The sequence below is a fragment of the Pseudopipra pipra genome, unplaced genomic scaffold, assembly GCF_036250125.1.
Source record: "Pseudopipra pipra isolate bDixPip1 unplaced genomic scaffold, bDixPip1.hap1 HAP1_SCAFFOLD_124, whole genome shotgun sequence".
NCBI lineage: Eukaryota > Metazoa > Chordata > Aves > Passeriformes > Pipridae > Pseudopipra > Pseudopipra pipra.
Genome location: NW_026990603.1, coordinates 68329 through 83581, shown reverse-complemented (window position 1 = coordinate 83581; position 15253 = coordinate 68329). Strand labels below are relative to the sequence as shown.

General features: G+C 52.2%; 1 long non-coding RNA gene across 7 annotated transcripts; it reads right to left on the bottom strand.

Moving 5' to 3' along the window:
• Positions 1–651: 651 nt before the first annotated feature.
• LOC135408021 (uncharacterized) lies at positions 652–14876 on the bottom strand. 7 transcript variants are annotated; one of them, XR_010427165.1, is made up of 13 exons: positions 14701–14876; positions 14325–14441; positions 13664–13801; positions 11840–12146; positions 11189–11313; positions 10739–10868; positions 7934–9342; positions 5036–5173; positions 4638–4944; positions 3967–4115; positions 3541–3670; positions 1088–2046; positions 652–767 (listed from the first exon to the last, which is right to left on the bottom strand). It is a non-coding gene; the product is annotated as an uncharacterized LOC135408021 (long non-coding RNA). The 7 variants fall into 7 exon arrangements; XR_010427163.1 differs by lacking the exons at positions 13664–13801; positions 14325–14441; positions 14701–14876 and adding an exon at positions 12271–12907; XR_010427159.1 differs by lacking the exons at positions 13664–13801; positions 14325–14441; positions 14701–14876 and having other exon boundaries at positions 11840–12907.
• Positions 14877–15253: the final 377 nt, after the last annotated feature.

Here is a 15253-nt window from a genome sequence, read left to right as displayed (position 1 = left end):
ACTGTCCCTCCAGGGCCAATTTGGTCCCAAGCCTTCAATGGACAGCCCAAAAGGGGTTTCAAGAGGCCTTCTTTGGAACCCACCAACGTGTACGGGGAGGAAGCCACAAGAAGGCCTCATTTCTAAAGGCAGGGGGATCTTGCCTGTGTCCCAGACTGGTCCGGGGATCTGAGGCCCTTCCCGAGAAAACCTCGGTGCCGGCGTGAAGGGCCAGAGATCCCTTGGAGCCACGGGAGAGCAGGCACAGACTCCCTCCTGCAGGGCCAATTCTGCTGCCTGAACTCAGCTCTACAAAGAAGCCTCTAAGACTCAGCTGGTGACTTTTAGAAGCCAGGCATTCCTTGCTTACAACACCCAGCCATGATCCCAGCCCGCCACGTATCCTGGCAATCAGCTCCCAAAGGGCACACACAGCTATCTCCACTGCAGCTGATGGCAGGGGTCAGCATTACAGGAGGGTATATTTTCCTTCCTTGCATTCCTGTTCCATGTTCAGGACATTCTCCAACACTCACTATCATACACACAAACCCTTACAAGGTTTCCAAGGGGCTTCACCGAGGGCCTTCCCAGGTCTGCTCTGTCTGGAGCCCTCAAAGTCCTCAGTGCCTGTCTTAGGAATTTCATGACAACTCACCTGTTTACAGTGTAACTTAGAGGTGCTTGTCTACTGCCTCAGTTCCCGTCTACCTTCTTTCTTCACCTCCCTTGGTTGGTCCCTTTCAATCCCTTGGCTCAGCTCTGTGCAGTTTCCAGGCTCCATCCCACTGCAAAAAGGATTAGCCCTTGTTACATCTCAACACTCAGACAGCATTCCCTCTTTATTCTTCACACTCGGCCATTAGGCCAGTGTCTCATGATTTAAAGCAGAGTTTGACTCCTCAGTGACAACAACAGCTACAGCCCTGAATCCTAACACAGGCTGAGACACAAACACGGATGGGAACTCTGAAGGATCCACTTTGTTCTGCTCGCCAACCAAAAGGAGCTTTTTTAACTAAAGAAAAAGAGACCCCAGGTCCTCTTTCTGCAATGCCAACTGCTATAAATGGATCCACAAGACCTGGAAAGGCCCTTCCCACTTCACCTGCAGGGCTGGCAGTGCCACCACTGGACACGGCCCCAGTGGCTGGGCAGGAACGGAGGGGCTGGGGCGTCCAATCCATCGGCCCAGGCGGCACCAGGAGTTCCTGCAGTTCCTGAGGGGAGAGCCTCAAGACAACAAAGGATTATGGAGAGCATTTGAAACTTTAATATGTATATCTCCTGGAAGATGGGGACTTTGACAAGGCCTACTGGTGCAACAAGGACACGCTCAAGGCTGTCTATTAAAAGCATCTACTAGCACTCAAAAGCTGTCACTGTCCTTCTTTCAGGGGCAACTCAGGAAACTCTGTTGGCCAAGAGCCTCCAGGAGGATTTCCAGCTTTTCAGGTTCTCTTTTACCATTTTTCCCATCACTGTAGCTGGGACTGTCACCTGCCCTACAGGGGGAACAGCCCACAAAGTTCACTTGCAGGGATGCCATTAACTCAAAGTCCCTTGTCAGGGGGGTCACTGCACACCTTGGCCTTTGTTTGCCCTCCCCACCAAAGATGCTTCCAACAGTTCTGACACATCTGGCAGACCCAGAGCCCTCCTCAGGGAATGCTTTAGCTGCTTAAAGGCTGCCCTTGCACCATCTAGCCAAGGCAGCAAATGCTTACAGGCTGTTGGAAAAGTTGCCCTAACAGTCTTACCACACATCCAGAGGGAGCAATCCAGAGTCCAGCCTGTCCTACCATTCCCAGGAAGGCAGTTCATGGGCTGTCTGGGGCTAAGGGAGGAGTCAGGGGGCTTCTCTTCTTCCTTCCCGCTTCCCAGATTTTCTCCTTCAAAAGCAAAGGTTTCTTGGCTTTCCTTGCTCAAGGAGATGCAGCAAAGGCCATCTTTTATGTCCAATACTGGAAACTCCTTGAGATTGTCATTCAAGGTGGTTCTCTCAGGTCCTGCACTCATCAATCATCTTGGCCATTGCTTTTCTTGGCAGGTTCTTGCATTCACATCCTACAAGCAAACCAGGATGAGCCAATTTAGCTGTTACTGCAACCAATCCAAGCTGGCATTCTGATTTTAAAGGATACCTGGTTTGCCTTACCCATATAGATCCCACATCAGGGGTAATACCTACAGGTTCTGCCCTCTTCCACTCTCCTGGAAGTCCACTGGCCCACACCACAGGAACAACTGCAGCTGCCACTTCAGTCGGGACCTTGCTGCTGACAGGAGTTATTCCCTGCACAACAAGAGCTGCTGCTTGGACACATTTAGTTCCAGCAATTACTGTTTCAATATCCCCAGTTTTCAATTTCATTTCTGCCTCAACTTTCCTACTCAATCTCTTCCTAGCACAGGGTTTGGGTGAGTTTGGCAAATAGGGAAACTGAGGAATTCCCCGATGTTTTCCCAGTTTAACCCCTGTCACACCAATCACCTTAACACTGCCAGTCCTTCATTCTCCCTCTACTGGGTTAAGGACTAAGGAAGTTGGACCTGTGTCTGACCAGGACATGTGCAAACCAAATGCTGGGGACTGGAACACACACCTGGCACTCCTGCAGCTCTTACAGTCACATTCCAGAGAAAACAGCCAATTGGACCATCACTGCTCATTTCTTAATCCCAATCCCACACTTCTTTGGCACTTGGAGCACCACTTTTAGAACCCAATTACAGTCCATTAGAGAGCTCTATGTCTAGCAGGGACAGGGACCCCTGGGATACTCTCAGCAATGCCTGAATCCATGGCAGGGACCTTGCTTTGAGCTCCCCAGGGCCGGGCACCCCGAGGATCTCCCCGAATAATCCTTTCGGTGCGCGCTGGAGTCCTCGGGGTGCCCCAACCCGGGGGGCACCAACAGCACTGTCCCTCCAGGGGGCCAATTTGGTCCCAAGCCTTCAATGGACAGCCCAAAAGGGGTTTCAAGAGGCCTTCTTTGGAACCCACCAACGTGTACAGGGAGGAAGCCACAAGAAGGCCTCATTTCTAAAGGCAGGGGGATCTTGCCTGTGTCCCAGACTGGTCCGGGGATCTGAGGCCCTTCCCGAGAAAATCTCGGTGCCGGCGTGAAGGGCCAGAGATCCCTTGGAGCCACGGGAGAGCAGGCACAGAGTCCCTCCTGCAGGGCCAATTCTGCTGCCTGAACTCAGCTCTACAAAGAAGCCTCTAAGACTCAGTTGGAGAAGTCTAGAAGCCAGGCATTCCTTGCTTACAACACCCAGCCATGATCCCAGTCCGCCACATATCCTGGCAATCAGCTCCCAAAGGGCACACACAGCTATCTCCACTGCAGCTGATGGCAGGGGTCAGCATTACAGGAGGGTATATTTTCCTTCCTTGCATTCCTGTTCCATGTTCAGGACATTCTCCAACACTCACTATCATACACACAAACCCTTACAAGGTTTCCAAGGGGCTTCACCGAGGGCCTTCCCAGGTCTGCTCTGTCTGGAGCCCTCAAAGTCCTCAGTGCCTGTCTTAGGAATTTCATGACAACTCACCTGTTTACAGTGTAACTTAGAGGTGCTTGTCTACTGCCTCAGTTCCCGTCTACCTTCTTTCTTCACCTCCCTTGGTTGGTCCCTTTCAATCCCTTGGCTCAGCTCTGTGCAGTTTCCAGGCTCCATCCCACTGCAAAAAGGATTAGCCCTTGTTACATCTCAACACTCAGACAGCATTCCCTCTTTATTCTTCACACTCGGCCATTAGGCCAGTGTCTCATGATTTAAAGCAGAGTTTGACTCCTCAGTGACAACAACAGCTACAGCCCTGAATCCTAACACAGGCTGAGACACAAACACGGATGGGAACTCTGAAGGATCCACTTTGTTCTGCTCGCCAACCAAAAGGAGCTTTTTTAACTAAAGAAAAAGAGACCCCAGGTCCTCTTTCTGCAATGCCAACTGCTATAAATGGATCCACAAGACCTGGAAAGGCCCTTCCCACTTCCCCTGCAGGGCTGGCAGTGCCACCACTGGACACGGCCCCAGGGGCTGGGCAGGAACGGAGGGGCTGGGGCGTCCAATCCATCGGCCCAGGCGGCACCAGGAGTTCCTGCAGTTCCTGAGGGGAGAGCCTCAAGCCAACAAAGGATTATGGAGAGCATTTGAAACTTTAATAGGTATATCTCCTGGAAGATGGGGAGTTGGACAAGGCCTACTGGTGCAACAAGGACACACTCAAGGCTATCTATTAAAAGCATCTACCAGCACTCAAAAGCTGTCACTGTCCTTCTTTCAGGGGCAACTCAGGAAACTCTGTTGGCCAAGAGCCTCCAGGAGGATTTCCAGCTTTTGGGGCTCTCTTTTACCATTTTTCCCCATCACTGTAGCTGGGACTGTCACCTGCCCTACAGGGGGAACAGCCCACAAAGTTCACTTGCAGGGATGCCATTAACTCAAAGTCCCTTGTCAGGGGGTCACACCTTGTCCTTTGTTTGCTCTCCCCACCAAAGATGCTTCCAACAGTTCTGACACATCTGGCAGACCCAGAGCCCTCCTCAGGGAATGCTTTAGCTGCTTAAAGGCTGCCCTTGCACCATCTAGCCAAGGCAGCAAATGCTTACAGGCTGTTGGAAAAGTTGCCCTAACAGTCTTACCACACATCCAGAGGGAGCAATCCAGAGTCCAGCCCGTCCTACCATTCCCAGGAAGGCAGTTCATGGGCTGTCTGGGGCTCAGGGAGGAGTCAGGGGGCTTCTCTTCTTCCTTCCCGCTTCCCAGATTTTCTCCTTCAAAAGCAAAGGTTTCTTGGCTTTCCTTGCTCAAGGAGATGCAGCAAAGGCCATCTTTTATATCCAGTACTGGAAACTCCTTGAGATTGTCATTCAAGGTGGTTCTCTCAGGTCCTGCACTCATCAATCATCTTGGCCATTGCTTTTCTTGGCAGGTTCTTGCATTCACATCCTACAAGCAAACCAGGATGAGCCAATTTAGCTGTTACTGCAACCAATCCAAGCTGGCATGCTGATTTTAAAGGATACTGGGTTTGCCTTACCAGGAGAGATCCCACATCAGGGGTAATACCTACAGGTTCTGCCCTCTTCCACTCTCCTGGAAGTCCACTGGCCCACACCACAGGAACAACTGCAGCTGCCACTTCAGTCACGACCTTGCTGCTGACAGGAGTTATTCCCTGCACAACAAGAGCTGCTGCTTGGACACATTTAGTTCCAGCAATTACTGTTTCAATATCCCCAGTTTTCAATTTCATTTCTGCCTCAACTTTTCCACTCAATCTCTTCCTAGCACAGGTTTGGGTGAGTTTGGCAAATAGGGAAACTGAAGAATTCCCCAACGGTTTCCCAATTTAACCCCTGTCACACCAGTCACCTTAACACTGCTAGTCCTTAATTCTCCTTCTCTTGGGTTAAGGACTGAGGAAGTTGGACCTGTGTCTGACCAGGACATGTGCAAACCAAATGCTGGGGACTGGAACACACACCTGGCACTCCTGCAGCTCTTACCATTATATTCAAGAGAAAATAGTCAGTTGTACCATCACTGCTCATTTCTTCTCTGCCACAGCAACATCATTCCAGGCCTCTCACTGCCAACCTTATGCTTCTCCCAGCAGCTCCAGTGGCACCAAAACTTGTCCTGAGGGCTGAAAGGCTCCTTTTGGGAGCACCACCACCCATCTAGACTGTAGCACTGGAATTCCATCTCCTGGACAAGCTGGGAGAAGCAGGGAAGAAAACCAGGACTTTACAGGTGAATTGGGGGCACCTCTTCATCCAACAGCAGCTCCAAGAAAGGTACTGAGTCAACACCTCACCAAAAACACAAGAAAAGAACTGCCAACACCTCAACAATCACTCCAGTTTTCAATTGATAAAGTAACGCTGAAGAAAAGCTTTTCAGACACTTGGGAAGAGTCCAGCCCACTTTAACCAGTGTGTGGGACTCATTCCCAGCCTCCTGAGGTTCATTTCCCACCTCACTGGGGGCTGCAGTACACCTGGTTCTACACACACACACAGGGAGCTGCTGCTCCTGGATTCCAGTCTCCTGGTTCTCCTTGCAACTCCTCCAGCTGTTTGCCCAGCTCTCCAGTGCCCATTCCTTTGCCCACTGCACTTGGTCACAGCCCCAGGGCTCCCAGGGCCACCCTGGGCTCTCCCCTGCCCTGACACTCAGGGCCCTTTCCCAGCCTGACTCCATCCAGCACTGACACAGCTGCTGCACCTGCAATTCCCCTGCTCCTGCCCTCCCTCTGTCTGCAGAACACCCCTGCCAGCTCCTGCACCCCACCTCTTACCTCCCAGCAAAGCAGAGCTGCATCCTCCTGCATCCTCCAGCTGGATGCTGCTGGCTCTGGGCAGCTCCCACCCTTCAGCAGGGGATGCCAAAGGCAGCTCTGGGGACTGGCCCGAGGGCAGGGACACCCACTCTGGGTCACACCAACACTCAGCCAGCTCAGGCCTGGGCTCTTCTGCCTGCAGGGCAACAAACAGACAAGCAGGGACACTGGGACACTCCAAGGAAACAGGGACAACACACTCAGCAGCCTGGCACACCACAGCCCCCAAACCTGCCCAGGCTCCAGCTGCTGCACAGACCTGTGGCCACACAGGACCCAAACCCACCCCCAGCACAGACAACCCTGGGCAGGTCAAGCTGCTCATTCCCAACCACAACCAAACATCCAGTGCCACTGTCTGCCAGCCTCTGCTCCCAGCAATCAAGCATCTTTCCCATTTCCTTTCTTTACAAGTCCTTCCATTCACATTCTACTATCAAACCATGATCAGCAAATTTAGCTCTTACTAGAACCAATCCAGCTTGGCTTCCTAATTTTAAAGGATACTTGGTTTGCCTTACCAGGAGAGATTCTGGCTTAGGGGGAATTCTTACAGCTTCTGTCCTTGTCCATTTTCTTGGAATTCCACTGGCCCACATGACAGGAACAACTGCAGCTGCCACTTCAGTCGGGACCTTGCTGCTGACAGGAGTTATTATCCCTCTGTAAACACCAAACTGCTTCAATACAAACAATCCAGTGGACACTACAACTCCTTGGCACTTTCAGTGTAACCAGTGCAAGTCAGTTCCTAAGTTACACAAGGTTTTCTTCTAAAGTTGTAATTAATTAAGATATCAAAACAACAACAACTGTGAGATAAGAGATCCCCCCCAACGGTTCTACTTTTAGGGAAACAAAAACCCAAACCCCCATCCCCAGTACTGCAATAGCTCAGGCTCCCAGAAAGGCCCAGGGGCTGTGCTGGGGCTTTTGGCTGCCCTGGAGCACAGGCAGGAACACGAGGTCACCACCCCACAGCCACAGCTGAGAACCCAAAGAGCAGCCACACCAGCAGCTCCTGCCAGCCCTGCTGGGCTGGGCCTTGGGGAGGAAGGGCACTGACCTTTCTTCCTGCCTAGGAGCAAAGAGCCTCCTTGCTGAGCACTTCTCCTGCCAAGGGCATCAGCTCAGATAGGAAGTTCATCAAGGGCAACTTCTTGCACTGAGCAAGATTCCTCTTCCCTGGACAATCTCTTTCCAGCTGAACTCAGAAGTACACACAAAAGTTCAGGTGTTACCTAAAATTTCTTACAAGAACCTCCGAGACTCAGTTGATAAGTTTTAGAAGCCAGGCAATCTTTTATTCCTCTGCTCTTCAATCATTCCAGCCCGCCAGGAGTCCTGGCAATCAGCTCCCAAAGGGCACACACAGCTATCTCCACTGCAGCTGATATGGTAGCATTAATAGAGGATTCATTTTCCTTCCCTGCATTCCTAATCCCTACTCAGGAAGTTTTCCAACACTCACTACCATACACACCTACCCTTACAAGGTTTCCAAGGGGCTTCACCGAGGGCCTTCCCAGGTCTGCTCTGTCTGGAGCCCTCAAACTCCTCAGTGCCTGCCTGAGGAACCTCAACACAACTCACCTGCTTACACAGGAACTTGGTGCTGCTTGGCTGCTGCCTCACTTCCCTTCTTCCTTCTTTCTTCACCTCCCTTGGTTGGTCCCTTTCAATCCCTTGGCTCAGCTCTGTGCAGTTTCCAGGCTCCATCCCACTGCAAAAAGGATTAGCCCTTGTTACATCTCAACACTCAGATAGCATTCCCACTTTTTTCTTGACACTTGGCCATTAGGCCAGTGTCTCATGATTTAAAGCAGAGTTTGACTCCTCAGTGACAACAACTGACAGCCCTGAATCCTAACACAGGCTGAGACACAAACACGGATGGGAACTCTGAAGGATCCACTTTGTTCTGCTCACCAATCAAAAGGAGCTTTCTGAACTCAAGAAGAAGAGACTCAACATCCTTTTTCTGCAACTTTGGCTACTCTAAATGTGATCCACAAGACCTGCAAAGGCCCTTCCCACTTCCACTGCAGGGCTGGCAGTGCCACCACTGGACACGGCCCCAGGGGCTGGGCAGGAACGGAGGGGCTGGGGCGTCCAATCCATCGGCCCAGGCGGCACCAGGAGTTCCTGCAGTTCCTGAGGGGAGAGCCTCAAGACAACAAAGGATTATGGAGAGCATTTGAAACTTCAATATGTAGATCCCCTGGAAGATGGGGACTTTGACAAGGCCTACTGGTGCAACAAGGACACACTCAAGGCTATCTATTAAAAGCATCTACTAGCACTCAAAAGCTGTCACTGTCCTTCTTTCAGGGGCAACTCAGGAAACTCTATTGGCCAAGAGCCTCCAGGAGGATTTCCAGCTTTTGGAGTTCTCTTTTAACTATTTTACCCCATCACTGCAGCTGGGACTGTCACCTGCCCTACAGGGGGAACAGCCCACAAAGTTCACTTGCAGGGATGCCATTAACTCAAAGTCCCTTGTCAGGGGGTCACTGCACACCTTGTCCTTTGTTTGCCCTCCCCACCAAAGATGCTTCCAACAGTTCTGAGACATCTGGCAGACCCAGAGCTCTCCTCAGGGAATGCTTTAGCTGCTTAAAGGCTGCCCTTGCATCATCTAGCCAAGGCAGCAAATGCTTACAGGCTGTTTTTAAAAGGTGGTATAACAGTCTTACCACACATCCAGAGGGAGTAATCCAGAGTCCAGCCCGTCCTACCATTCCCAGAAGGCAGTTCATGGGCTGTCTGGGGCTAAGGGAGGAGTCAGGTGGCTTCTCTTCTTCCTTCCCGCTTCCCAGATTTTCTCCTTCAAAGGCAAAGGTTTCTTGGCTTTCCTTGCTCAAGGAGATGCAGCAAAGGCCATCTTTTATATCCAGTACTGGAAACTCCTTGAGATTGTCATTCAAGGTGGTTCTCTCAGGTCCTGCACTCATCAATCATCTTGGCCATTGCTTTTCTTGGCAGGTTCTTGCATTCACATCCTACAAGCAAACCAGGATGAGCCAATTTAGCTGTTACTGCAACCAATCCAAGCTGGCATTCTGATTTTAAAGGATACTGGGTTTGCCTTACCAGTAGAGATCCCACATCAGGGGTAATACCTACAGGTTCTGCCCTCTTCCACTCTCCTGGAAGTCCACTGGCCCACACCACAGGAACAACTGCAGCTGCCACTTCAGTCACGACCTTGCTGCTGACAGGAGTTATTCCCTGCACAACAAGAGCCGCTGCTTTGACACATTTAGTTCCAGCAATTACTGTTTCAATATCCCCAGTTTTCAATTTCATTTCTGCCTCAACTTTTCCGCTCAATCTCTTCCTAGCACAGGTTTGGGTGAGTTTGGCAAATAGGGAAACTGAGGAATTCCCCGATGTTTTCCCAGTTTAACCCCTGTCACACCAATCACCTTAACACTGCCAGTCCTTAATTCTCCTTCTCTTGGGTTAAGGACTGAGCAAGTTGGACCTGTGTCTGACCAGGACATGTGCAAACCAAATGCTGGGGACTGGAACACACACCTGGCACTCCTGCAGCTCTTACAGTCACATTCCAGAGAAAACAGCCAATTGGACCATCACTGCTCATTTCTTAATCCCAATCCCACACTGCTTTGGCACTTGGAGCACCACTTTTATCACCCAATGACAGCCCATTAGAGAGCTCCATGTCTAGCAGGGACAGGGACCCCTGGGATACTCTCAGCAATGCCTGAATCCATGGCAGGGACCTTGCTTTGAGCTCCCCAGGGCCGGGCACCCCGAGGATCTCCCCGAATAATCCTTTCGGTGCGCGCTGGAGTCCTCGGGGTGCCCCAACCCGGGGGCACCAACAGCACTGTCCCTCCAGGGGCCCAATTTGGTCCTAAACTGCAGGGGGATCTTGCCTGTGTCCCAGACTGGTCCGGGGATCTGAGGCCCTTCCCGAGAAAATCTCGGTGCCGGCGTGAAGGGCCAGAGATCCCTTGGAGCCACGGGAGAGCAGGCACAGAGTCCCTCCTGGGGGCCAATTCTGCTGCCTGAAAACAACTCTTCAAAGAAGCCTCTAAGACTCAGTTGGAGAGGTTTAGAAGCCAGGCATTCCTTGCTTACAACACCCAGCCATGATCCCAGCCCGCCACGTATCCTGGCAATCAGCTCCCAAAGGGCACACACAGCTATCTCCACTGCAGCTGATGGCAGGGGTCAGCATTACAGGAGGGTTTATTTTCCTTCCTTGCATTCCTGTTCCATGTTCAGGACATTCTCCAACACTCACTACCATACACACCTACCCTTACAAGGTTTCCAAGGGGCTTCACCGAGGGCCTTCCCAGGTCTGCTCTGTCTGGAGCCCTCAAAGTCCTCAGTGCCTATCTTAGGAATTTCATGACAACTCACCTGTTTACAGTGTAACTTAGAGGTGCTTGTCTACTGCCTCAGTTCCCGTCTACCTTCTTTCTTCACCTCCCTTGGTTGGTCCCTTTCAATCCCTTGGCTCAGCTCTGTGCAGTTTCCAGGCTCCATCCCACTGCAAAAAGGATTAGCCCTTGTTACATCTCAACACTCAGACAGCATTCCCTCTTTATTCTTCACACTCGGCCATTAGGCCAGTGTCTCATGATTTAAAGCAGAGTTTGACTCCTCAGTGACAACAACAGCTACAGCCCTGAATCCTAACACAGGCTGAGACACAAACACGGATGGGAACTCTGAAGGATCCACTTTGTTCTGCTCACCAATCAAAAGGAGCTTTTTTAACTAAAGAAAAAGAGACCCCACATCCTCTTTCTGCAATGCCAACTGCTATAAATGGATCCACAAGACCTGGAAAGGCCCTTCCCACTTCACCTGCAGGGCTGGCAGTGCCACCACTGGACACGGCCCCAGGGGCTGGGAAGGAACGGAGGGGCTGGGGCGTCCAATCCATCGGCCCAGGCGGCACCAGGAGTTCCTGCAGTTCCTGAGGGGAGAGCCTCAAGCCAACAAAGGAATATGGAGAGCATTTGAAACTTTAATAGGCATATCTCCTGGAAGATGGGGACTTTGACAAGGCCTCCTGGTGCAACAAGGACACGCTCAAGGCTATCTATTAAAAGGATCTACCAGCACTCAAAAGCTGTCACTGTCCTTTCAGGGGCAACTCAGGAAATTCTCTTTGCCAAGAGCCTCCAGGAGGATTTCCAGCTTTTGGGGCTCTCTTTTACCATTTTTCCCCATCACTGTAGCTGGGACTGTCACCTGGCCTACAGGGGGAACAGCCCACAAAGTTCACTTGCAGGGATGCCATTAACTCAAAGTCCCTTGTCAGGGGGGTCACTGCACACCTTGGCCTTTGTTTGCCCTCCCCACCAAAGATGCTTCCAACAGTTCTGACACATCTGGCAGACCCAGAGCTCTCCTCAGGGAATGCTTTAGCTGCTTAAAGGCTGCCCTTGCACCATCTAGCCAAGGCAGCAAATGCTTACAGGCTGTTTTTAAAAGCTGGTATAACAGTCTTACCACACATCCAGAGGGAGCAATCCAGAGTCCAGCCCGTCCTACCATTCCCAGGAAGGCAGTTCATGGGCTGTCTGGGGCTAAGGGAGGAGTCAGGTGGCTTCTCTTCTTCCTTCCCGCTTCCCAGATTTTCTCCTTCAAAGGCAAAGATTTCTTGGCTTTCCTTGTTCAAGGAGATGCAGCAAAGGCCATCTTTTATATCCAGTACTGGAAACTCCTTGAGATTGTCATTCAAGGTGGTTCTCTCAGGTCCTGCACTCATCAATCATCTTGGCCATTGCTTTTCTTGGCAGGTTCTTGCATTCACGTCCTACAAGCAAACCAGGATGAGCCAATTTAGCTGTTACTGCAACCAATCCAAGCTATCATTCTGATTTTAAAGGATACTGGGTTTGCCTTACCAGTAGAGATCCCACATCAGGGGTAATACCTACAGGTTCTGCCCTCTTCCACTCTCCTGGAAGTCCACTGGCCCACACCACAGGAACAACTGCAGCTGCCACTTCAGTCGGGGCCTTGCTGCTGACAGGAGTTATTCCCTGCACAACAAGAGCTGCTGCTTGGACACATTTATTTCCAGCAATTACTGTTTCAATATCCCCAGTTTTCAATTTCATTTCTGCCTCAACTTTCCTACTCAATCTCTTCCTAGCACAGGTTTGGGTGAGTTTGGCAAATAGGGAAACTGAGGAATTCCCCAATGGTTTCCCAATTTAACCCCTGTCACACCAATCACCTTAACACTGCCAGTCCTTCATTCTCCCTCTCTTGGGTCAAGAACTGAGGAAGTTGGACCTGTGTCTGACCAGGACATGTGCAAACCAAATGCTGGGGACTGGAACACACACCTGGCACTCCTGCAGCTCTCACAGTCACATTGCAGAGAAAACAGCCAATTGGACCATCACTGCTCATTTCTTAATCCCAATCCCACACTGCTTTGGCACTTGGAGCACCACTTTTATCACCCAATTCCAGCCCATTAGAGAGCTCCATGTCTAGCAGGGACAGCTACCCCTGGGATACTCTCAGCAATGCCTGAATCCATGGCAGGGACCTTGCTTTGAGCTCCCCAGGGCCGGGCACCCCGAGGATCTCCCCGAATAATCCTTTCGGTGCGCGCTGGAGTCCTCGGGGTGCCCCAACCCGGGGGCACCAACAGCACTGTCCCTCCAGGGGCCCAATTTGGTCCCAAGGCTTCAATGGACAGCCCAAAAGGCATTTCAAGAGGCCTTCTTTGGAACCCACCAACATGTACGGGGAGGAAGCCACAAGAAGGCCTCATTTCTAAAGGCAAGGGGATCTTGCCTGTGTCCCAGACTGGTCCGGGGATCTGAGGCCCTTCCCGAGAAAATCTCGGTGCCGGCGTGAAGGGCCAGAGATCCCTTGGAGCCACGGGAGAGCAGGCACAGAGTCCCTCCTGCAGGGCCAATTTTGCTGCCTGAAAACAGCTCTTCAAAGAAACTTCTAAGACTCAACTGGTGAGTTTTAGAAGCCAGGCATTCCTACACACTATGAGATAGTTTAAAAGCTTACTGAGCGAAAAAACATACAGCTTTTATCAGTGACATCTGATCTCAAACAGTCAGCTCCTTTCTCCTTTCAGTACAAAATTATTTTCATGGAATCATTTAATAGCAAGTGCCCAGGAACCCCAGACTGTGCTTTCCAGAACAGAAAATAAACAGAGGGAAGGAGCTTTGCACGAGTGTAACATACTCCAGAACACACCTGACTTTACTTTTACTCTTTATGTTCAAATAGAGCAGAAGACAAAAACTCCAGCAGGAGAGCTGGCACATTACCCATGGTGCCCTGAAAGTCCACCTTAAGAGAGCTGGAGAAAAATCGCAGTTGTGCGAGTCCCTTGTGCCTGCAGATGGCTGGGGATCCTCTCCATCCACCTCATGCTCTCCCAACAGCAGAAAGGGGAACCTCAGGGACACGGTGGCACTCGACATCCTGCTGAGAGAGCAAGGAAACCTTTAGCATAAAGGGGAGTTGGAATCTAAAACTTCCTTTCCTGGGAGCTTTGTGAAGCCTGCAACCAAGAGGGGGGAAATTTGCATCTCCTTTGGTGCAGGTGTCAACAGAGGCCAACAGAGCTTTCACCTTTTTCAGACAACTGTGCCCCTTTTGGCTCCCTGGCAGCTCCAATGGCACCAGAACCCCCTTCCTGCACACCCACGGGTGTCACACACAGGCACCCACACACCTTTGCTCCAGCCCACACGGGGCCAACATTTCCTCACCCTGCACATCCCAAGGGGAGTAGTTTTGCTAGAGAGCACAGCAACCCCCCTGTCCTCACAAACTGCCTCCCTGCAAAAAAAGGAATCATTTCTCCTGGACACTCCTCCCACAGTCAAGGGCTTTTCAAATGTGCTCAGGGTCCCTCCCAGCTTCTGCCTGTCCTTGCATTTAAAGGCATGGGCATGTTTCAACAGCAAACCCAGCTCCTCCCTGGCAGTATAAGCCCTGCTCTCACCTGGACAGACTCCCGGGCTCGGCACAGCTGTGGCTCATGGAGCAGCTTCCCAAGGCCCTTCTCTCTCCCAGCAGGAAGCACAACTCGCCTCCGCCCCAGGGGAAACCACGAGCCAGGCTGCAAATGGACACAGAACGAGCAAAAAGCGTTAATCCAGCACCAAAAAAACCCAAGCTGAAGCAGTCTTTGCCTCCTAACCCTGCACAGGGAAAGGGTTTGGAATTCCAAAGCAAAACTTGATCCACCCAGAGAGCACCAGCCCCGCAGTCCTGCCACGGCTCCCCCCGGGGTCACCCGGCAGGTAAGGGGCTTACCCGGCCCCCGCTGCCCAGCACAAGGCGCCCCTAAACGCCCCCCGGCTCCCCCGGTCCATAACCCGGCGGCCAAGGCGCTCTCCCCTCCGCAGCCCGGGCAGCAGCGGGGCCGCACCCTCAGCCCTCACACACAACCGCCCGCACCCGCCCCGCCGGCCCTTTATACCGCGGGCCGGCAGCGCTGCCCAATCAGCGCTCGAGCGCCGCCGCCCAATCCCAGCCCGCCCGGCCCTGCGGCCCCGCCCCGCCCGCTCAGCTGAGGGAGATCGGGAACTGGTGACAGGAACCTGCTGCTGGGGGAGAGCCTGGAGATGGAATTGCACACGGGCACCTGAAGCCCGGGCGATTCGCTTGCCTTGGCAAGGCCCTGTGTTGCTCCCAGTCACAGGAAATCTCTGTTTCCCTGCCCAGCCCTGGAGACAGGTGGCCCCTAAAATCCCCGGCAATCAGGAAGCACAGGCTGGAGGAGCTGGCAGGACCCAGTGGCCGTGTGTGCTGTGTGACACCGTGTCCTGCAGCCTCACGGACCTGCACAGCAGGGACAGGTCCTGGCAGCGTTTCAGTGCCGAGGCCAAAGCTGGGGCTCAGGGACAGCTGGGGCACGTGGCAGCTCTG